At 45.5% G+C, this 25401-nt stretch overlaps 2 non-coding genes across 2 annotated transcripts; both read right to left on the reverse strand.

Annotated features, from left to right (window-relative positions):
* Positions 1-4574: 4574 nt before the first annotated feature.
* Positions 4575-4656, reverse strand: trnas-gcu (transfer RNA serine (anticodon GCU)). Its single transcript has one exon. It is a non-coding gene; the product is annotated as a tRNA-Ser (tRNA).
* Positions 4657-16022: 11366 nt separating this feature from the next.
* Positions 16023-16104, reverse strand: trnas-uga (transfer RNA serine (anticodon UGA)). The gene has a single exon. It is a non-coding gene; the product is annotated as a tRNA-Ser (tRNA).
* Positions 16105-25401: the final 9297 nt, after the last annotated feature.

Below are 25401 nucleotides of genomic sequence, written 5' to 3' on the forward strand. Positions count from 1 at the left end.
ATTCATATTTGTCCTTCCAAAATGGACAACCTCACACTTTTCAGGGTTAAACTCCATCTGCCACTTCTCAGCCCAGCTCTGCATCCTATCTATGTCTCTTTGCAACCGACAACAGCCCTCCTCACTATCCACAACTCCACGAACCTTCGTATCGTCGGCAAGTTTACTGACCCACCCTTCAACTCCCTCACCCAAGTCATTAATGAAAATCGCCAGCAGCAGAGGACCCAGAACTGATCCCTGCGGTATGCCACTGGTAACTGGGGTCCAGGCTGAATATGTGCCATCGACCACCACTCTCTGACTTCTATCGGTTAGCCAGTTCGTTATCCAACTGGCCAAATTTCCCACGATCCCATGCCTCCTTACTTTCTGCATACGCCTACCATGGGGAACCTCATCAAATGCCTTCCTCAAATCCATGTACACTATATCCACTGCTTTACCTTCATCCACACGATTGGTCACCTCCTCAAAGAATTCAATGAGACTTTTAAGGCAAGACCTACCCCTCACAAATCCGTGCTGACTACCCCTAATCAAGCAGTGTCTTTCCAGATGCTCAGAAATCCTATCCTTCAGTACCCTTTCCATGACTTTGCCTACCACCAAAGTAAGACTAACTGGCCTGTAATTCCCAGGGTTATCCCTATTCCCTTTTTTGAACAGGGGCACGACATTCGCCACTCTCCAATCCCCTGGTACCACCCCTGTTGACACCCTGAGGACGAAAAGATCATTGCCAACGGCTCTGCAATTTCATCTCTTGCTTCCCATTGAATCCTTGGATATATCCCGTTAGGCCCGGGGCACTTGTCTATCCTCAAGTTTTTCGAAATGCCCAACGCATCTTCCTTCCTAACAAGTATTTCCTCGAGCTTACCAGTCTGTTTCACACTGTCCTCTCCAACAATATGGCCCCTCTCATTTGTAAATACAGAAGAAAAGTACTCGTTCAAGACCTCTCCTATCTCTTCAGACTCAATACACAACCTCCCACTCCTGTCCTTGATCGGACCTACCCTCGCTCTAGTCATTCTCATATTTCTCACATATGTGTAAAAGGCCTTGGGGTTTTCCTTGATCCTACCCACCAAAGATTGTTCATGCCCTCTCTTAGCTCTCCTAATCCCTTTCTTCAGATCCCTCCTGGCTATCTTGTATCCCTCCAACGCCCTGTCTGTACCTTGTTTCCTCAGCCTTACATAGGTCTCCTTTTTCCTCTGAACAAGACATTCAAAATCTCTTGTCAACCATGGTTCCCTCACTCGACCATCTTCTCCCTGACTGACAGGGACATACATATCAATGACACGTAGTACCTGTTCCTTGTACAAGTTCCATATTTCACTTGTGTCCTTCACTGACAGCCCATGTTCCCAACTTATGCACTTCAATTCTTGTCTGACAACATCGTATTTACCCTTCCCCCAATTGTAAACCTTGCCCTGTTGCACGCCCCTATCCCTCTCCATTACTAAAGTGAAAGTCACAGAATTGTGGTCACTATCTCCAAAATTCTCCCCCACTAACAAATCTATCACTTGCCCTGGCTCATTACCCAGTACTAAATCCAATATTGCCCCTCCTCTGGTTGGACAATCTACATACTGTGTTAGAAAAGCTTCCTGGACACACTGCACAAACACCACCCCAACCAAACTATTTTGATCTAAAGAGTTTCCACTCAATGTTTGGGAAGTTAAAGTCACCCATGACTTCTACCCTGTGACTTCTGCACCTTTCCAAAATCTGTTTAACAATCTGTTCCTCCACATCTCTGCGACTATTGGGGGGGGGGGGGGGGGGGGGCTATAGAAAACTCCTAACAAGGTGACTGCTCCTTTCCTATTTCTGACTTCAACCCATACTACCTCAGTAGGCTAATACTCCTCGAACTGCCTTTCTGCAGCTGTTATACTATCTCTAATTGACAATGCCACCCCCACCTCTTTTACCACCCTCCCTAATCTTATTTAAACATCTATAACCAGGGACCTCCAACAACCATTTCTGTCCCTGTTCTATCCAAGTCTCCGTGATGGCCACCACATCGTAGACCCAAGTTCCGATCCATGCCATATGTTCACCCACCTTATTCCTGATGCTTCTTGCGTTGAAGTATACACACTGCAAGCCATCTCCGTGCATGCAAGTATTCTCCTTTGTCAGTGTTCCCTTCCCCACTGCCTCATTACACGCTTTGCCGTCCTGAATATCGGCTACCTTAGTTGCTGGACTACAAATCCAGTTCCCATTCCCCTGCCAAATTAGTTTAAACCCTCCCGAAGGATACTGGAAAACCTCCCTCCCATGATATTGGTGCCCCTCTTGTTCAGATGTAACCCGTCCTGCTTGTACAGGTCCCACCTTCCCCAGAATGCACTCCAATTATCCAAATACCTGAAGCCCTCCCTCCTACAGCATTCCTGCAGCCTCGTGTTCAGCTGCACTCTCTCCCTATTCCTAGCCTCGCTATCACGTGGCACCGGCAACAAACCAGAGATGACAACTCTGTCTGTCCTGGCTTTTAACTTCCAGCCTATCTCCCTAAACTCATTTATTACCTCCACACCCCTTTTCCTACCTACGTCGTTGGTACCAATGTGCACCATGACTTCTGGCTGCTCCCCCTCCCCCTTAAGGATCCTGCGGACACGATCCGAGACATCCTTGGCCCTGGCACCCGGGAGGCAACATACCTTCCGGGAGTCTCGCTCACGACCTCAGAATCTTCTATCTATTCCCCTAACCATTGAATCTCCTACAACTATTGCTTTTCTATTCTCCCCCCTTCCCTTCTGAGCCCCAGAGCCAGACTCAGTGCCAGAGACCTGGCCGCTAGGGCCTTCCCCCGGTAGGTCACCCCCCAACAGCGTCCAAAACGGTATAATTATTTTGAAGGGGAACGGCCACGAGGGATCCCTGGAATGTCTGCCTCCCCCTCCCCCCCCCCCCCCCCGCCCCTGACTCTAACCCAGCTATTCTTGTCTTGTACCTTGGGTGTGGTTACCTCCCTGTAACTCTTCTCTATCGCCCCCTCTGCCTCCCGGATGATCTGAAGTTCATCCAGCTTCAGCTCCAGTTCCCTAACACGGTCTTTGAGGAGCTGGAGTTGGGTGCACTTCCCGCTGGTATAGTCAGCGCGGACATCGGTGGTATCCCTCACCACCCACATCCTACAGGAGGAGCATGCAACTGGCCTAGCCTCCATCCCCTCTTACCTTGCAGAATATAGCTGCCCTGTGGACCAACTGGATCTCCGCCCTCCGACACTGCTCCCAGTCAGCTGCACTCTCTGTAAACTCCTGGCTCTCTTCTCACTCTTTGCGGAAATGGAGGAAAAAAAATGCAAGCAGCACTTTACTCCCTCCTCACTTTACTCCGTCAGTCACCAAACTCTCACTAGAGCACTCAAATGCACCAAATTCAGCACTCCCTCAGTCACCAAACTCTCACTATAGCACTCAAATGCACCAAATTCAGCACTCAGTGCAAACACAGTCTGCACTGTAGTGGATCACTTTTATACTGTGAATCTAGCCTCGAAAGGCTTGTGATTCTGTGGAATTCACTACCCCAGATTGCGATGGATGCAGGGACACTGAATAGATTTAAGGAGGAGTTAGAGAGATTGTTGTTGGTAATGAGTGGAAGGATTATGGAGAACGTCTGGAGTTGAGGCCAGTATGGGATCAGCCAAGATCTCATGGAATGTGTTAGGCTCAGAAGGCTAAATTGCCTTCTCCCGCTCCTAGGTCATGTGTTATAGTGAGGACGTATTCTAGCTGAGATCAATCGCCCTCTTCATCTGTAACATTGTAGGTAACAGATGAGGAACACATCATCCGTGATAGAATGGCGGGGCAGACTCGATGGGTCTAATGGCTTAATTCTGCTCCTGTATTTTATGAACTTATCTTTTGCGCGACTTCGTGAGTTTCAAACTGAGGGGAAGGAACAGTTTCCAACTCAGAATTTATGCGCAATTAGGGCAGGGAGTGAAAAGTAACTTTCTCAGCTTTTTATTATTTGGTTTCACCATGGACAGTGTTCGACTATTCACCGCCCGCCAAGCCCTTAAACAAAAGCTAAAAATCACAGCCTTTTTTCTATATCCTCATGAAGTGGACGAAACAGAGATACAACAGACACGTTACAGACAAGAATGGGATTTGAATCCACGTGTGCAGAGTACAATGGATTATTGTGCCTCACCTTAACCACGTGGTACAACCCCTTTAGTTCATGGAACTTTAATATCTGATCTTGTCACAGACAAGTAGCCGAAGCACCCCACCAATGTACAATCAGGAGGACGATCATCCACGAGAGGTGGCAGAAGTTAATAATGGGAGAAGTGAACCCGGTAACCTCGATGGCACAGTGGGTAGCCGAAGAAGAATTGGTGGCAATGTGGGGTTAAGCCCCAAACACGCCTGCCTCCGTTCGTCCCTCCTCTAACCCAACTCGATGCAAGTGGCCTGACAACTTGGAATAGTTTGTCACATCAGTGATTGCAGATCCATCGTGTAAAAATGAATCCCACTTCCGAGAAACAATGGACGAAAAATCGACGAGGATGGGATTCGAACCCACGTGTGCAGAGCACAATGGATTAGCAGTCCATCGCCTTAACCACTCGGCCACCTCGTCGCACAACTTTTTGCCTCAATACGTCTTAATTCGTTTTGTATCCATGAACTGATGGCAATTATTTGCCTCTTTATATTCAACCAGGCATTCGACGGGGGAAATGCAGCGATGGTGGTATAGTGGTGAGCATCGCTGCTTTTGAAACCGTTGACTCCGGTTCGATTCCCGTCCATCGCAGTAATAGTTGAATCGGATGTTTTTGCGCGACATCCTGAGTTTCAAACTGAGGAAGACTGGTCAACTGTTTCTCATTCAGAATTTATGCGGATTATCTAAGTGAGGTGTTTCAGATGCGAAAAGGTGTAGATATTGTAGACGTGGAGTTGATGGTACCTGTTGTGGGGCAGTCTAAAACGAGAGGTCATCATCTTAGAATATGAGGAGGCAAATTTAAAAAAGAAAAACTACTTCTCCCAAAGGGTTGTAATTCTGTGGAATTCACTTCCTCAGAGTGTGGTGGATGTAGGGACAGTGAGAAAGTTAAGGAGGACTTAGAGAGACTTTTATTGGTAATGAGTTGAATGGTTCTGGAGAACGGGCAGGACGGCGGTGTTGAGGCCATTATGTTTGATCAGGCAAGATCACATGGAAGGTTTTACGCCCAAGAGGCTAAATTGCATATCCCAGCTCCAATGTTATGAGTTCTCGGGAGTAGGTGTTCTGGCTGATATCTCAATCGATCTCTTGTTCCGTAACATTTCAGGTAGCAGATGATGAACATTTCAGTCATGATCGAATGGTGGGCAGACTCGATGGGTCGAATGGCGTAATACTGCTCATATATCTGATGAATCTATCGTTTGCGCCGCTTCATGACTTTCAAACTGAGGGAAAGAAATAGTTTCCAACTCAGAATGTGTGCGCAATTATGGGGGGGGGGGGAGTGAATTAAGTACCTTTCTCGTCATTTTCTAAAGTGGTTTCAATATGGAAAGTGTTCGATTATTCACAACCCCAAGCCCCAAACACTAAAAATCACAGCATTTTTCCGTCACCCTCATGAAGTGGATCAAACAGAGACACAACAGATACGTTACAGACGAGGATTGGATTCGAACTCAAGTGCGCAGAGCACAAAGGTTTCTTGGGCATCCCCTTAACCACGTGGTACAACTCCTTTACTTCATGGAACTTTAATATCTGACCTTCTCACAGACAAGTGACCGAAGCAACCCTCCAGTGCACAAACAGGAGGATGTTCATCCAGGAGAGGTGGCAGGAGGTAATTATGGGAGAAGTCAACCCGGTATCCTCGACTGTACTGTGGGTAGCCGAAGAAGAACTGGTGTCAAAGAGCGGTTAAGCCCCAAACACGTCTGTCTCCGTTCCACCGTCCTCTAACCCAACTCGATGCAATCTGGCCTGACAACTTGGAATAGATTGTCACATCAGTGATTGCATATCCATCTTGGAAAAAGGAGACCTACTTCCGAGAAAAGTGGATTTAAAATCAACGAGCATGGAATTCGAACACACATGTGTAGAGCACAATGGATTAGCAGCACAGCGCCATAACCACTCGGCCACTTCGTCTCACAAGTGCACGTGTCAATATGTCTTAATTCGTTTTGCATCCATGAACTGGTTGAATGTATCAGCCTCCTTCTTTTCCACCTGGTGTTCAAAATTGGAAATGCAGCGATGGTGGGAGAGTGGTGAGCAAAGTTTTCTTCCAAGCAGTTGTCCCGGTTCGATTCCCGGCCGTTGAATCGGATGTTATCGTGTGACATCGTGAGTTTCAAACTGAGGAAGACTGGCCAACAGTTTCACACTCAGAATCTATGCGCAATTATCTAATTGAGGTGTATCAGATGCCAAAAGGTATGGAAAAAGTTGACGTGGAGCTGTTGCTTCCTCTTGTGGGGCATTCTAAAAGGCGAGGTCATGATCTTAGAATAAGAGATAGCAATGTGAAAAAAGATTTGAGGAAAAACTACTTATCCCAAAGGGTTTATGATTCTGTGGAATTCGGTACCCCAGATTGCGTTGGATGCAGGGAGAGTGAGTAAATTTAAGGAGGTGGTAGAGAGAGTTTTATTGGGAAGGAGTTGAAGCGTTACGGAGAACGGGAAGACGGTGGAGTTGAAGCCAGGATGGGATCAGCCAAGATCACATGGAAGGTGTTAGGCTCAGGAGGTTAAATTGCCTACTCCCGCTCCGCGGTCATGCGTTCTAGGGAGAAGGTGTTCCTGCTGATATCGCAATCGACCTCTTCATCTGGAACATTGTAGGTCACAGATGGAGAAGATATCAGCCATGATAGAATGGGGGGGGGGGGGGGGGGGGGGGCAGACTCGATGCGTCTAATGGCTGAATTATGTTTATTTATTTTCTGAACTTATCTTTTGCGCGACTTTGTGAGTTTCAAACTGAGAGGAAGAAACAGTTTCCAACTCAGAATGTATGCGCAATTAGGGCAGGGAGTGAAATAAGTAACTTTCTCACCTTTTTATAATGTGGTTTCAACATGGAGAGTGTTCGCCGAATTCACCACCCGCCAAGCCCGTGAATCAAAGCTAAAAATGACAGCATTTGTACTTCATGCTCATGAAGTAGACCAGAGACACAACAGACACATGACAGACGAGGATGGGATTGGAACCCACGTGCGCAGAGCACAAAGGTTTCTTGTGCATCCCATTAACCACGTGGTACAACTCCTTTACTTCATGGAACTTTAATGTCCGATCTTCTCACAGACATGTGCCCGAAGCAACCCCCCAGTGTACAAACAAGAGGAAGATCATCCAGGAGAGGTGGCAGAAGGTAATTATGTGAGAAGTCAACCCGGTATCCTCGACTATACTGTGGGTAGCCGAAGATGAACTGGTGTCAAAGAGCGGTTAAGCCGCAAACCCGTCTGCCTTCGTTACTCCGTCCTCTAACCCAACTCGATGCAATCTGGCCTGACAACTTGGAATAGATTGTCGCATCAGTGATTGCAGATCCATCTAGGAAAAATGAGGCCTACATCCGAGAAAAGTGGATTTAAAATCAACGAGGACGGAATTCGAACACACGTATGCAGAACACAAAGGATTACCAGCCCATCGCCTTAACCACTCGGCCACCTCGCCCCACAACTGCCCCTGTCAACATGTCTTAATTCGTTTTGCATCCATGAACTGATGGAATGTATCTGCCTCCTTCTATTCCACCTAGTGTCCAAAATTGGAAATGCAGCGATGATGGGAGAGTGGTGAGCAAAGTTTTCTTCCAAGCTGTTGTCCCAGTTAGATTCCCGGTCATCGATCTAATAGTTGAATCGGATGTTATTGTGCGACATCGTGAGTTTCAAACTGAGGAAGACTGGTCCACAGTTTCTCACTCAGAATCTATGCGCAATTATCTAATTGAGTTGTATCAGGTGCCAAAAGGTATGGAAAAAGTTGACGTGGAGCTGTTGCTGCCTCTTGTGGGGCATTCTAAAAGGAGAGGGCATGCTCTTAGAATAATAGATTTGGCCACGAGCTCAATGGCGCAAGGGAATCGTGCTGGGCCCGTAACCCAAAGGTCGATGGATCGCAACCATCTTCGGCTGTTCATATTCTCATTCACACCAAACGGGAACAAGTTGCTATTTGTTAGTAGCACATCTGCCTTTTTGGGGCAGCACAGTAGCATTGTGGGTAGCGCAATTACTTCGCAGCTCCAGAGTCCCAGGTTCGATTCCGGTTTGGGTCACTGTCAGTGCAGAGTTTTGCACATCCTCCCCGTGTGTGCGTGGATTTCCTCCGGGTGCTCCGGTTTCCTCCCACAGTCCAAAGATGTGCAGGTTAGGTGGATTGGCTATGATAAAATTGCCCTTAGTGTCCAAAATTGCCCTTAGTGTTGGGTGGGGTACTCGGTTATGGGGATAGGGTGGAAGTGTGGACCTTGGGTAGGGTGCTCTTTCCAAGAGCCGGTGCAGACTCGATGGGCCGAATTGGCTCCTTCTGCACTGTAAAAATTTTTTAAATTGAGGAAAAACTACTTATCCCAAAGGGTTTATGATTCCGTGGAATTCGGTACCCCAGATTGCGTTGGATGCAGGGAGAGTGAGTAAGTTTAAGGAGGGGGTAGAGAGATTCTTATTGGTAAGGAGTTGAAGGGATACGGAGAACGGGAAGACGGTGGAGTTGACGCCAGGATGGAATCAGCCAACATCACATGGAAGGTGTTAGGCTCAGGAGGCTAAATTGCGTGCTCCCGCTTCGAGGTCATGCGTTCTAGGGAAAAGGGTTTCCCGCTGATAACGCAATCGACCAAACACAACCAAAATATAAGAAAAGATCATCACCACATATTATCTTCTCGAAATCCCGCCGTCCCAACTTTAATATAATAAAAACAATTTTTATCAGTTGTGTCTCACTCTAATCTGTGAACTTCTCTCTACCACAGTGTGTTGACATCTACTGGCCACGACACAGAACCGCAACAGAGCGCGGGAGATTCACATGAACTGTCGGTGATAGAATGTGATCGGGTGGACGGAGAGGTGTTAGAAGTATGTAAAATTTAAACAATCTATATTCATGCATTTCCCAATGGAATTGGTGGAATTTGGAAGTGTTTATCTTGAGGATCAATTGAGCAGAGACTTTAAAGCATTTTATCTGTGGTTCCCTCTGTGTGAGCTATGCAATGTTGTACTGTGTCATGCTGTCTCCTTCATTCCTGGGGCGAGACTGCAAGAAGGATTCTGAAAGGTATTTGCTGCAAAGCAAACAGGAACGTGCGTTATGTTTACTTTTGCTGTGAGGTAGAATGTAAATAGCAGAGAATAGCCTCGATTCCTCGACCTCGGGCTAATGGCCCAGCACGCTTCCGCTGCGGCACGCTGCTCCTTAAACCAGGAGCTACAACAGTACTGCCTGGCTGTAGCCACACAACTATTCACTTCCGCATTTGTTCTTTCAACACGAACACACGTTTGAGCACACTGATTCTGGTCAGCATAGTTCAGTTAATTTACTTTCGTGCTGAACGGTTGTGATTTATTCTGTGACGTTGTTCTGATGAGAAAGTGGGGAATGACTGGAATCACCTTCATAGAAAGAAGTTCAGGACGGCAGTTTCACCTCGCTGGGAACATTGATCACGCTCTTACTGATTTAGAACATAGAACATACAGCACAGAACAGGCCCTTCGGCCCACGATGTTGTGCCGAACCTTTGTCCTAGATTAATCATAGATTATAATTGAATTTACAGTGCAGAAGGAGGCCATTCGGCCCTTTGAGTCTGCACCGGCTCTTGGAAAGAGCACCATACCCAAACCCAAACCCAAACCCAAACCCAAAACCAAACCCAAACCCTTCACCCAACACCAAGGGCAATTTGGACATTAAGGGCAATTTATCATTGGCCAATTCACCTAACCCGCACATCTTTGGACTGTGGGAGGAAACCGGAGCACCCGGAGGAACCCACGCAGACACGGGGAGGACGTGCAGACTCCGCACAGACAATGACCCAAGCCGAAATCGAACCTGGGACCATGGAGCTGTGAAGCAATTGCACTATCCACAATGCTACTGTGCTGCCCTTGAGAACAAATAAATCTACACTATATCATTTTACCGTAATCCATGTACCTATCCAATAGCTGCTTGAAGGTCCCTAATGTTTCCAACTCAGCTACTTCCACAGGCAGTGCATTCCATGCCCCCACTACTCTCTGGGTAAAGAACCTACCTCTGATATCCCTCCTATATCTTCCACCTTTCACCTTAAATTTATGTCCCCTTGTAATGGTGTGTTCCACCCGGGGAAAAAGTCTCTGACTGTCTACTCGATCTATTCCCCTGATCATCTTATAAACCTCTATCAAGTCGCCGCTCATCCTTCAAGCTTTGCTTCAAGCCCGACCCCAGAGAAGATCAACTACGAGCAAAGTGGCGCAGCGGACGTGTGCCGGACGTGTGGAGAGAGATTGCAGTCGCCAGAATGCAACTCTCCAATTGTATACTTTACGTCGCTCAGATCTTAGACTCTCAATATCTTCGTGTGGGGAACAGGTAGAGCGGGAATTCGGTTCTTGTTGATTGGAGCAAACTGATCAATGTAGCAATGAGAAGCTCCTAAACCCCCAGCGGGTTGGATAAGGATGGCACTCAGATGCAGGACTCTGGCTAGGGATCAAAAGTAGGGAAAGCATCTATTGTTTGAAATTAAATGACGATGAAGATAGAATTTATGTCGATTTTTGCATTGATTTCAGTTTGGACGACAGCCGAGTGGTCTAAGCTGCTGCGTTTAAATTGAAGTCTCCACTAGAGGCGTGGGTTCGACTCCCATTCCTAATATTGACTTTTTCTCCATGAGGTTAAATTTCTCCAGCAAGGTTTTCAACATCAGGAAGATCCAATACCTCCCTTTGAGTGGAAAAGCGTTGGTCTCAGGACATGAGATTCCTGTTTAAATACGCACAGCAAGACCACACAGGCAAAAGCGCAGTTAATGCCTCGATAATCTGCTTCAGTGACTCTGGTTGAGGAATTAATATTGAGCACAGGACTCCGGGTAGAATTCGTCTTATCTTCTTGTAAATAGTCTGGCTGGTTTGAGTGTTCACATCCGTCCGAGAGGGGAAGTTGGAAACTCGGTTTCTATGGTGATTTACTGCTGGATAAAACTTTATTTCCTTATTGGCCCCCTGTGAGGTATTACTGGATAACGTTATTTCTCTATATTGCCCCTCTGTTGGGTACTATTGGATAACGTTTCCAGTCCAGCTTTGACAAATAGTTACCTGGACTTTAAAGCATTTTCTCTGTGGTTCCCTCTGTGTGAGCTTTACAATGTTGTAATGTGTCACGCTGTCTGCGTCATTCCTGGGTTTAATGTCGGGATGAGACTGCAAGAAAGTTTCTGATAGGTATTTGCTGCAAAGCAAACAGGAACGTGCGTTATTTTTACTTTTCGTGTCAGGGAGGATGTAAATAGCAGAGAATAGCCTCGATTCCTCGACCTCGGGCTAATGACCCAACACGCTTCCGCTGCGGCACTCTGCTCCTTAAACCAGGAGCTACAACATTACTGCCCTGCGGTAGCCACACTATTCACTTCCTCATTTTTTCTTTCAACAAGAACACACGTTTGAGCACACTGATTCTGGTCAGCATAGTTCAGATCATTTACTTTCGTGCTGAATGGTTGTTCTGTGAAGGTGATTTGATTTCTTCTGGGACGTTGTTCTGATGGGAAAGTGGGGAGTGACTGGAATCACCTTCATAAAATGAAGTTCGGGGCGGCAGTTTCACCTCTCCGGGAACATTGGTCACTCTGTTACTGATTTCTTCAAACTTTGCCTGTATTTATAGAACGAATACACATGCAATGAAGCGGGAGAATGTATTAAATCAGAGATTGGATATTCTTGTAACCAATACGGCTGTAATTGGAATCCTTCATTTTCCGATAAATCGGGATGAACAGATCGCTCAGTCAGAAATCAGATATCTGGGGATTTAAATGTGATTACTACAGTGATAATATTTAACCATGTTAATGTTATTTTGCTCCAATTGAAACGTGTCACGAATACCTCGTTACCTTGTTGCACAACTTGCTTTCAGCCAGGAGATGGCAGCAGTGCGCAATAGTTTGGGTCTCCTGATTGATTCCACGAAGTTTGCACCTTCTCCCGTGTTTGCGTGAGTTTCGCCGCCAGAATCCAAATACGTGCAAGCTAGGTGGATTGGCCACGCTAAATTGCCCCTTAATTGGGAAAAATGAATTGGGTACTCTAAATTCTTTTAAAACAAGGTGAAGACTGCGGGTCCCGCTCCTGCTGTTTAAGACAGATCACTATAACTGGGCACAGTGAGCAGAAAGAAATTCGTGTTGTTTGTGTACATTTCACTCCAATTTGAAACGCCCCTGAATGAAAGTGTCTGTGTCACACGGCTCCCGTTCAGCCAGGAGACTGCACCAGTCCACAATAAATGTATTTAAGCAATTTATTTCTGATGTTCTGTGTGTCATTTCATAGGACTCTTACTCTGATCTGAGACCTTACCTTGTCCTTGTGTCCAGATGCTGCCCTTTTCATCCGGTTTCAGTAATAACTTTTTACTGGTATTAATTATGTAACTTACCTAGTGATTAATTTATTCAGCCACTAGGAGTGTTTTAAGCTCATTCTGTAAACGGAACTTTGCGTGGCTCGTATTTCTGGCCCGTTTAACCCACCTATTTACTATTGTTTCTGACTGAGAACTTAGTTATTAATGTTGAAGATTGTTGTTTATTTAAACCATGTATACACGCAAAACAAATTGATGCTGGTTATTAGATAAGAAACCCATGGGTGATGAGAACAGTTGGTGAATTTTATATGAGGAGTGTCCCCTCCTTTTCTGTCCTGACCTGCGATATTTAATTAAATAATTCACCACTGTGATGGCCAGGAACTGAAGCTGGGTCAAATGCTGGGACAGTCACCACTATACCACCACCTGTCCCCGGGCAATGTCAATGTGTTTATAGAACGAATACACAAACAATGAAGCGGGGGAATGTATTAAATCAGAGATTGGATATTCTTGTAACCAATATGGCTGTAATGGGAATCTTTTATTTTCCGATAGATCGGGATGAGCTGGGTCGCTCAGTCAGAAATCAGATATCTGGGGATTTAAATGTGATTACTACAATGATAATATTTAACCATGTTAATGTTATTTTGCTCCGACTGAAACGTGTCACGAATACATCGTTAACTTGTTGCACAACTTGCTTTCAGCCAGGAGATGGCAGCAGTGCTCAATAGTTTGGGTCTCCTGTTTGTGTCCACAGATCTCGATAGGAATGGAGCTGCTGCTTCCCGGGGAGCTGCCAAGCAAGAGGCACAGATATTGACCAACTGCACCCGCTCCAAATAGATTTCCAAATTACTGAAAAAACAAAAACAAGCACAAATCATATTTTCAGAAACTATGACAGTGTCTCTGAAAACAACACACCAACACCTCTGAAAGAATCGATTTGCTGTAACTAATTAACAAAAAAGAACAAAGAACAAAGAAATGTACAGCACAGGAACAGGCCCTTCGGCCCTCCAAGCCCGTGCCGACCATACTGCCCGACTAAACTACAATCTTCTACACTTCCTGGGTCCGTATCCTTCTATTCCCATCCTATTCATATATTTGTCAAGATGCCCCTTAAATGTCCCTATCGTCCCTGCTTCCACTACCTCCTCCGGTAGCGAGTTCCAGGTACCCACTACCCTCTGCGTAAAAAACTTGCCTCGTACATCTACTCTAAACCTTGCCCCTCTCACCTTAAACCTATGCCCCCTAGTAATTGACCCCTCTACCCTGGGGAAAAGCCTCTGACTATCCACTCTGTCTATGCCCCTCATAATTTTGTATACCTCTATCAGGTCGCCCCTCAACCTCCTTCGTTCCAGTGAGAACAAACCGAGTTTATTCAACCGCTCCTCATAGCTTATGCCCTCCATACCAGGCAACATTCTGGTAAATCTCTTCTGCACCCTCTCTAAAGCCTCCACATCCTTCTGGTAGTGTGGCGACCAGAATTGAACACTATACTCCAAGTGTGGCCTAACTAAGGTTCTATACAGCTGCAACATGACTTGCCAATTCTTATACTCAATGCCCCGGCCAATGAAGGCAAGCATGCCGTATGCCTTCTTGACTACCTACTCCACCTGTGTTGCCCCTTTCAATGACCTGTGGACCTGTACTCCTAGATCGCTTTGACTTTCAATACTCTTGAGGGTTCTACCATTCACTGTATATTCCCTACCTGCATTAGACCTTCCAAAATGCATTACCTCACATTTGTCCGGATTAAACTCCATCTGCCATCTCTCCGCCCAAGTCTCCAGACAATCTAAATCCTGCTGTATCCTCAGACAGTCCTCATCGCTATCCGCAATTCCACCAACCTTTGTGTCGTCTGCAAACTTACTAATCAGACCAGTCACATTTTCCTCCAAATCATTTATATATACTACAAAGAGCAAAGGTCCCAGCACTGATCCCTGTGGAACACCACTGGTCACAGCCCTCCAATTAGAAAAGCATCCCTCCATTGCTACCCTCTGCCTTCTATGGCCAAGCCAGTTCTGTATCCACCTTGCCAGTTCACCCCTGATCCCGTGTGACTTCACCTTTTGTACTAGTCTACCATGAGGGACCTTGTCAAAGGCCTTACTGAAGTCCATATAGACAACATCTACTGCCCTACCTGCATCAATAATCTTAGTGACCTTAAAGATGAACCGTTTCAATATCAGCCGTAATTCCTTACCAGTTCTCAGACAGACACCGACTGGTTAGAAGTTTGCTTCACTTTTCAAGGTCCGGCTCAATAAAATCAATCACAGGCCCATGATCTGCTTTCCTCCTGTTCTCAAACACATCCACTTTGTACAAGGGCGCACTAACTGGTTTTCAGAGTAAGAGTCAGACTGCAGTCACCTCATTCTCTCTCGATCCCTTTATCCCAGAACCACCTCACAACCAGGAATGGAACTTCTCACAAGGACAAGAATGGAATAGTTTGTCGATTCTTCCAATGATTCAGGACCGTCCATCACCAGGACGTATTCGTCCAAAAGAGTTGGAATGAGATGGGGCTGAGTTTCACTGTGTATCCAATCAGTCCCCGGAGAAGCACAAAAACAAAGAGTGAGGTGAGAAAAAGAAACAGATAGATAGACAAAGGAAAGAGAACAAGAAAATATTTTTCAAATATGTTCCATTTCTGCCTCGATCATGTTCCCCAGAAATACATTCAGCTGAATGAAACTAAACCACGTTTCCAGTCGCTGCCGTTCCTGCTTCTCCTTCCAAAAGTTGCAGGAAACGTTATTATTTATTGATTCATAGAATTATAGAATCATAGAATTTACAGTGCAGAAGGAGGCCATTCGGCCCATCGAGTCTGCACCGGCTCTTGGAACGAGCACCCTACCCAAAGTCAACACCGCCACCCTATCCCCATAACCCAGTAACCCCACCCAACACTAAGGGCAAATTTGGACACTAAGGGCAATTTATCATGGCCAATCCACCTAACCTGCACATCTTTGGACTGTGGGAGGTACCCGGAGCACCCGGAGGAAACCCACGCACACACGGGGAGGATGTGCAGACTCCGCACAGACAGTGACCCAAGCTGGAATCGAACCTGGGACCCTGGAGCAGTGAAGCAATCCACAAGGCTCCCGTGCTGCCCCTTAACACCCCTTTGTTGATTTGAGTGCGAGTTTCTTTATATTTCGTTCAGTTTCCCCCAAAAAATGTTAAATATCTGACTGAACTCGATATAGGTTCAAACCGTTCATTTACAAACATTCCGATTCAGCACCTTGTGCGGGGAGTCGAACAAACATTTTGAAACACAGTCGCTGTGAGCAGGATTCGAACCTGCGCGGGGAAACCCCATAAGATTTCAAGTCCAACGCCTTAAGCACTCGGCCATCGCAGCAGTGTTCACTGCGTTATTCATTAGTAATTTGGTCGATAGAATATATTCTAAAACCAGCCTGGAATCACTTCAGGAAGTTATTGCATTGAAGCTTGTGTGTGTCTGTGTGTTTCCAGAGAGCTGCAAGGTTGAAAAGAGCTTGGGAGTGTCTGTCTTTGACGGGTACTGGATCTCTGACATAAAATACCATCTCTGGATCATTTGGGTGATTTAAATTCATAATTGTAAAGCCTTTAACCTGATGTGATTCTGTTCAAAGGTGTTCAGTCGCTTGGAAGTTTGAAGGAACATTTTAAGGATTTAGTTACTGTTGCAATATTTTCTGAGTTATCCTTGAAGTAAGGGGTGTTAAGAGATCGAATGTTTATTTAAGATGTTAAGTTGAGTTCATGGAAAAAACAGTGTTTTGTGTTTAAAAACCCACGTGTCCATAATTGTAATCCCACACCGAGGGAACAAGCCGTGTGCTAGGAAAAGCAACAAATCCATTAAAGGGAGAGGTTGGTTGAACTCCATGATACATTTTGGGGTTCTGAAAACGCCTCGCCCATAACAATTGGGGGGCCGTCCGCGATAATAGCCTATCTATTGGATTGGCTTTTGTGAACTTAAACACAGTGAACGATTGTTGCTTTTCCGGTGTGGTATTTTAGTTTAAGTGGGGAGAGTGTTGCGAACAATGTCTCTTTCAGAGGCGCAGAAGTTTTTGGGGGTTGAGAATGTCACACGTAGTACTTTACGGACAGAAACGAAAAGCAGACTGTTAGATTTTGCAAGAACATTGCAGTTAACATTACCTGACAAAATGCGAAAAGATGAGGTAATTATGGCGGTGATTAAGCATTAAAAGTTGCCTGAGATAGAGTTTGGCTCATTGCAAATGGCAAAAATTCAGTTGCAAATTAAACAAATGGAACATGAGAAAGAATTAAAGCGGCATGAATACGAGAGTGAGAGAGTCGAAAGAGAAAGAGAGAGGAAAATGAAAAGGAGAGAGAAGAAAGGAGAACATCAAGAATAGCCCTAGCAGAACAAAACGAAAAAGAAAGGGAGGTACAGATCAGGGAAAAAGATAAAGAGTGGGAGTTTGAACTTCAGGAAATGGCCTTGAAACATGACAATCAATTAAAATTGGCAGATGTAAAGGGAAACGTACAGTTGGATGATAGCGATGAGGATAGTGAGAAAGAGCGTCATAGTCGAAGGCTTGGTGGGAATCTATTTAAAAATGTCCAAGCATTGCCAAGGGTTGACGAGAAGGAAGTGGAAGCCTTTTTCATTTCATTTGAGAAGGTAATTAAACAAATGAAATGGCCACAGGACATGTGCGTGTTACTGATTCAAACAAAGTTGGTAGGTAGAGTTAGTGAAGTGTTTGCATCACTTCCGGAGGAGGTATCTGCAACGTATGAGGAGATGAAGAAACCCACCTTGAGTGTATATGAGCTAGTGCCTGAATCCCACTCGTATTATTTGCAATTAGGGATGCACCTAATGAGTCTACCAAATTTAGTCCTTTTGAATTAATTTTTGGTCATGAGGTAAGAGGACCACTTAAATTGCAAAACGAAAAATTGGTGGGTGAGAAATCGGAAATTACACTATTGGATTACGTGTCAAATTTTAGGGAACGATTAAATAGAGCAGGTGAATTGGCTAGACAACATTTGAAAGTTGCACAAAATGCGATGAAACGGGTAGCAGACAAGAAACCAAAGTTCGTAGTTTTGCCAGTGGGGATAAAGTTTTAGTGTTGTTACCAGTGGTAGGGGAGCCTTTAAAAGCTAGGTTTTGTGGACCGTATCAGATTGAAAGGAAATTAAGTGAGGTGAATTATGTGGTAAAAACACCAGATAGGAGGAAGACTCACCGAGTGTGTCATGTGAATATGCTGAAAAGGTACTTTGAAAGGGAAGGAGAGAGAAAGGAGATTTTAATGATTCTAACTCAAAGTGACGACCCAAATCCAGATGACTGTGCATTTGACATACCTCAAATTAAATTGGAAAATGAGGATGTTCTTAAAAATTGGGATGAATTGTGAAGTTACCTGCCAGAGGAAAAACCAACTGACCTGAAAGAGTTATTGATATCACATGGGCAAGTTTGTAGAGATAAATTGGGAAGTACTAAAATGGCTATACATGATGTAGATGTGGGAAATGCTGTCCCTATCAAACAACACCCATATAGACTTAATCCTTTAAAATTGGCACAGTTTAACAGAGAGATTGAGGGTATGCTGAAGAATGGCATAATTGAAGTGGGGTGCAGCCAATGGAGCTCACCCATAGTGATGGTACCTCAACCAGACGGTACCCAATGGTTGTGTGTGGTCTACAGAAAGGTGAATGCAGTTACAAGAATGGACTCTTATCCTATCCCACCATTGAGGGATTGCATTGAGAAAGTGGGACAATCTGTTTTATTTCCAACTTCCAGACATGGAAAGAACATTTAAAGCATCGTATGGAGTTCTTCGATCGACTTCAGGAGGCAGGTTTGGTGATAAACCTAGCCGAAAATGAATTTGGAGATTTCCTCGATAGGTCCCAGGAATGAGCGGGTTTTCTATTGAGGAAAGGAGAGGTGAAGAGTGACAGTTGGTTTGATTGAAGAACATCAGATTTTGAATGGTCTTGACAAGGTGGACGTGGAAAGGATGTCTCTGCTTGTGGGTAAGAGCAGAACTACTGGGCAGTTAAAAACAAGGGTGTCGCCCTTTTCGGACGTAGATGGGGAAATGTCTCCCTCTCAGCGAGTTGTGCGACTCTGGAACTCTACCTCTGAAGGCGGCGGAAGCGGGACATTGATTATTTTTAAGGCGGAGATTGAAAGATTCTTGTTCAGCAAATAAATCAAAGGTTTATCGGGGTTACATACAACCATTACATTCAGCCAACTACCTGGATGCACAAGCGTTCGTTTGTTTTACTTCATATATGAGGATAAATTCAGAGTCTTACACCATGGTGAAACGGTCTTTAAATGTCGTGTTCGTTTCTTCACATGTTCTGCACTGATATATTCTCTGGAGCTCAAACCTGCTCTCGATTGAAGTCAATGACACCATATCCATCGTCCTGATTAAAAAAACAGGGCTCGTCCGGGATTTGAACGCGGGACTTCTCGCATTTCATCTCAAATGGAAGTTCCGTCAGCGGGAATCAATACCCCTAAACCCACGATCCGACCGACAATCGGGACTCACTCAAACCAGCTTCTCATTACCTCCCGAAGCTTATTATATCCGCTCAGTGCGCTTCTTTATTCCTGTTCAATTTGGTTTCGTTGTTCAAATAATATGAAAAGAAACAATTTTTGTCCCTTGCTTTTCGTACTGGGATCATTCGGTAAATTGGAGTATTTTTGGTTTGTTGGCCTCCACTGCGAACAGAATAAAACAGGACCTGAGGAAGGAGCAGTGCTCCGAAAGCTAGTGTTTGAAACACACCTGTTGGACTTTAACCTCGTGTTGTCAGACTTCGTACTGTGCACATCAGAGACTGACAGATAAAGATTAATTCACCACCCAAATGCCTATATGCCCCTCCCCCAACGGACACGCGTAATGATTCTGATATGCAGACGTCTGAACGGAAACTGACAAACAACAAAATGATTTTATCCACTCAATAACAATATCAGAGATTGCTCATTGCAGATTTACTTCGACTTTCACACAGATTTTCAGAGAATGAAAGATACTGAATGAATGAGACTCTCATACAGTCCCAGAGATTCTCGCAAAGCGATTTAACTGAATCCCAAAGACAGATTGTTACAGAAGATATGCAACAATCCTATGAATTACCGCAATATTACAAATGTGGAATGAATCTGACTCTGTCATACAGTGTCAGAGACTGAAATATACATGAATTATATTTCAAAATTGATCGCATTTAGTAGGGTGGTAGTGTCAAATAACCCGATGGAGTGAATCCTCAATGTGAAGATGGGACCTTCTCTCCACAAGGACTGTGCAATGGTCACTCTGAACATATAGAGTATGGGACACGGAGCTCCACAGACTGAATCCTACTTTCCACACAACGCCACTGACTGGATTGGATTGGATTGGATTTGTTTATTGTTATGTGTACCGAGGTACAGTGAAAAGTATTTTTCAGCGAGCAGCTCAACATATCATTAAATACACGGGAAGAAAAGGGAAGAAAAGAAAATACATAATAGGGCAACACAACATATATAATGTAACTACATAAGCACTGGCATCGGATGAAGCATACAGGGTATAGTGTTAATGAGATCAGTCCATAAGAGGGTCATTTAGGAGTCTGGTGACAGTGGGGAAGAAGCTGTTTTTGAATCTGTTCGTGCGTGTTCTCAGACTTCTGTACCCCCTGCCCGATGGAAGAAGTTGCAATAGTGAGTAAGCTGGGTGGGAGGGATCTTTGATTATGCTGCCCGTTTTCCCCAGGCAGCGGGTTGTGTAGATGGAGTCAATGGATGGGAGGCAGGTTCGTGTGATGGGCTGGGCAGTGCTCACGACTCTCTGAAGTTTCTTGCGGTCCTGGGCCAAGCAGTTGCCATACCAGGCTGTGATGCAGCCCGATAGCATGCTTTCTATGGTGCATCTGTAAAAGTTGGTAAGGTTTAATGTGGACATGCCGAATTTCCTTAGATTCCTGAGGAAGTACAGGCGCTGTTGTGCTTTCTTGGTGGTAGCGTCGACGTGGCTGCACCAGGACAGATGTTTGGAGATGTGCACCCCTTGGAATCTGAAACTGCTAACCATCTCCACCTCGACCCCGTTGATGCTGACAGGGGTGTGTACAGTGCTTTGCTTCCTGAAGTCAATGACCAGCTCTTTAGTTTTGCTGGCATTGAGGGAGAGATTGTTGTCGCTACACCACTCCACTAGGTTCCCTGTCTCCCGCCTGTATTCTGACTCTGGCGTTATTCGAGATCCGGCCCATTATGGTCGTATCGTCAGCAAACTTGTAGATGGAGTTGGAACCAAGTATTGCCACGCAGTCGTGTGTGAACAGGGTGTAGAGTAGGGGGCTAAGTACGCAGCCTTGTGGGGCGGCGGTGTTGAGGACTATTGTGGAGGAGGTGTTGTTGTTCATTCTTACTGATTGTGTTGTGTTGATCAGAAAATCGAGGATCCAGTTGCAGAGTGGGGAATCAAGACCTAGGTTTTGGAGCTTTGATATGAGCTTAGCTGGGACTATGGTGTTGAAGGCGGAACTGTAGTCAATAAATAGGAGTCTGATTTAGGGGTCTTTGTTTTCGAGATGCTATAGGAATGAGTGTAGGGCCACGGAAATGGCGTCTGAGGTGGACCGGTTGCAGCGGGATGCGAATTGCAGTGGATCAAGGCGTTATGGGAGTATGGAGGTGTTGCGCTTAATGATGAATGATAGTGCATTCCAAGAGCTTAATTATGTTGTCAAAACTCACATAGAATGGCACACAGAATAAAATGGCGAGATCATGGAAAATGTGGACCGTTTTCCATGACCGGAAGCCTTCACTGAAAAAGGGCAGATCCAGCAGATAGGACTCGCCCTCACCTCCAATCAGATCAACTGTCACTCTTCACATCTCTACTGGAAACAAGTGCAGTCTGTCTCACCTTTCTTCAATGGAAAACTCGCTCTAAGACCAACAAAGAACAAAGAAAAGTACAGCACAGGAACAGGCCCTACGGCCTTGCAAGTCCGTGCCGACCATGCTGCCCCACTAAACTAAAATCTTCTACACTTCCTGGGTCCGTATTCCTCGATTCCCATCCTATACATGTATTTGTCAAAATGCCCCTCAAATCTCACTATCGCCCCTGCTTCCAACACCTTCTCCGGCAGCGAGTTCCAGGCACCCACTACCCTCTCTGTAAAAAAACTTGCCTCGTACATCTCCTCTAAACCTTGCCCCTCGCACCTTAAACCTATGCTCCCTAGTAATTGATCCCTCTACCCTGGGGAAACGCCTCTGACTATCCACTCTGTCATAATTTTGTAGACCTCTATCAGGTCGCCCCTCAACGTCCGTCGTTCCAGTGAGAACAAACCGAGTTTATTCAACCGCTCCTCATAGTTAATGCCCTTCATAACAGGTAACATCCTGGTAAAATCTCTTCTGCACCCTCTCTAAAGCCTCCACATCCTTCTGGCAGTGTGGCGACCAGAGTTGAACACTATTCTCCAAGTGTGGCCCAACTAAGGTTCTATACAGCTGCAACATGACTTGCCAATTCTTGTCCTCAATGCCCCGGCCAATGAAGGCAAGCATGCCGTATGCCGTCTTGATTACCTTCTCCATCTGTGTTGCCCCTTTCAGTGACCTGTGGATCTGTAGACATAGATCTCTCTGACTTTCAATCCTCTTGAGGGTTCAACCATTCACTGTGTATTCCCTACCTGCATGAGACCTCCCAAAATGCATTACCTCACATTTGTACAGATTAAACTCCATCTGCCATATCTCCGCCCAAGCCTCCAAACGGTTTAAATCCTGCTGTATCCTCTGACAGACCTCATCGCTATCCACAATTCCACGAACCTTTTGTGTCATCTGCAATCGGACGAATCAGACCAGTTACATTTTCCTCCAAATCATTTGTATACCCTACGAACAGCAAAGGTCCCAGCACTGATCCCTGCGGAACAACACTAGTCCCAGCCCTCCAATTAGACAAGCACCCTTCCATTGCTACTCTCTGCCTTCTATGATCTAGCCAGTTCTGTACCCATCTTGCCAGCTCACCCCTGATCCCGTGTGACTTCACCTTTTGTACCAGTCTACCATGAGGGACCTCGTCAAAAGCCTTACTGAGGTCCATATAGACAACATCCACTTCCCTACCTGCATCAATCATCTTTGTGACCTCTTCGAAAAACTCTATCAAGTTAGTGAGACACAAAACCATGCTGCCTCTCACTAATACGTCCATTTGCTTCCAAATGGGAGTAGATTCTGTCTCGAAGGATTCTGTCCAGTAATTTCCCTACCACTGACGAAAGGCTCATTCCTGGCACCAATCGAGGAAACCTTCTCTGAACCGTGTCCAACGTATTTACATCTTTCCCTAAATAAGGAAACCAAAACTGCACAGAATTAGCGAAATGTGTAGCTCCTGGAATAAAAGGGACAGTAGCAATATGGATATAAATGTGGTTGAATAATCAGAAACAGAATATAATGGTCAATCGAGACTTTTCGGACTGGAAGAAGGTTTGTAGTGTTCCACATGGGTTCCTACTGGAACATTTGCTTTCCCTGATGTATAACAATGTGCTAGATCATGGTGTACAGGGAACAGTTTCAAAGTTTAGGGATGGTACAAACTTGGAAATTTTGAAAACCGAGACGTGGACAGTCAAGAACTTCAAACGACAAAAGATGATTTTCAATCTGGAGACGCGTGAGATGATGCATTTTGGTAGGGAAGGATAGAATCATAGAATTTACAGTGCAGAAGGTGGCCATTCGGACCAAGGAATCTGCACCGGCTCTTCAAAGAGCACCCCCATGAAGCCAACACCTCCACCCTATCCCCGCATCCCAGCTACCCCATCTAACCTAAGGGCAATTTAGCATGGCCAATCCACCTAACCTGCACATCTTCGGAGCGTGGGAGGAAACCGGAGCACCCGGCCGAAACCGACAGGGAACCCCAAGCGGGTATCGAACATGAGACGCGGCGCTGTGAAGCCATAGAGCTAACCACTATGTTACCGTGCTGCCCCTCAACTATTTATGGGATGAAGGAGCAGACAGAGCTGGGTGTATATGTGAATAGATCATTGAAGGTGGACAGGTGGAGAGAGCAGGTAATAAAGCAAATCTTATTCTGGGCTTATTTACGAGTGGAAAATAGAACAAGAGCAAGGAGGTTATGCTGAATCTGTACAAGGCGCAAGTTAGACATCAGATGGAATATTTTGCACAGCGCTGGGAGCCACGATATTGGAAGGCTGTGGACGTATTGGGCAGCGTGCAGAAGAGGTTTACAGGATTGGTTCCATTTATGAGGCTAGATTGGAGATGTTGGGAACGTTCTCCTTGGAGGGGATAAGGCTGAGAGGAGATATGATGGAGATGTTCAAAATCATGAGGGGGCTAGGCGGAGTAAACAGAGAGAAACAGTTCCCCCGAGTAAAAAGAGCAAGAATGAGAGGGCACAGATTTCCGTTGATTTGCAAAGGAAGCAGATGTGATGTTTGAAAAAGAAGCACTTTTGCACAACGAGTGCTTCGGGTCTGGAATGCACTGAGGATTGAATCTTCTTGCACCATTCTCTACACCGGTATTCCTAATCCTCTGTCTGATAATCGATTTAAATCACGACACCAGCTTTGGGCAGGGGTTTGGCACCATGAAAACTTGCGGCTTCAGAAGCTCCAAAACAGACGCCAGCTTCATCTGGGGCACTGCTGGCAGATTTTGTCTTTCCAGAACCGGCCGCCCAGCCGTGAAAACAAGTCCATCAGAGGATCTCATTACACTGTAAGACGGAGGAGCAGAAGTAGGCCATTCGGCCCATCGTGTCTGCTCCACCATTCAAAGAGGTTATGTCTGTTCTGATATAATCCTCAAACCCAGTTTCCCGCCTTATCCCCATAATCCTTGCTTTCCTTTACTGATTAAAAATCTGTCTCAAGGGCAGCACGGTGGTTCAGTAGTTTATACAGCTGCCTCACGGCACCGAAGGCCCATGTCCGATCCCGGCTCTGGGTCACTATCTGCGTCGAGTTTGCACATTTTCCCTGTGTTTGGGTGCGTTTCGCTCCCACAACCAAAAGATGCGCATGGTCGGTGGATTGTTTGCAAAATTGCCCCTTAGTTGGAAACAATGTTTGGGTACTCATAATTTTTAAAAAATCAGTCTGTGGCAGCCTTCAACAAATTACAGCCCTATTCGGTTCATACAAACATTTCTATAGATGCTCTATACTCCGAGAGAAGAAACTACTCATCATTTCTGGTTGAAATGGGCGGCTACTTACTCTGAGATTATTCCTTCTGGTCCTAGACTCTCCCACATGGTGACCCAGTTTATCAGCATTTATCCTGTCAACCCCCCCCCCCCCCAGGGTGAATATAGAGGGATGTGGGCTAAATGGGGGCAAGTGGGACTAGCTTAGTGATACAAACTGGGCGGCATGGTCAAGCTGGGCCGAAGGGCCTCTTTCCATGCTGAAACATCTATGACTGTAACCATCTTCCTGAGGACATTAGAATTACCTCCACAGAATTGTATTGAACCGATTGATACATAATATTTTATTCAATTCTTTATCCAAATCAATCAGATATTGTGGATTC

The sequence above is a fragment of the Scyliorhinus torazame genome, chromosome 24 (assembly GCF_047496885.1).
Source record: "Scyliorhinus torazame isolate Kashiwa2021f chromosome 24, sScyTor2.1, whole genome shotgun sequence".
Taxonomy (NCBI): domain Eukaryota; kingdom Metazoa; phylum Chordata; class Chondrichthyes; order Carcharhiniformes; family Scyliorhinidae; genus Scyliorhinus; species Scyliorhinus torazame.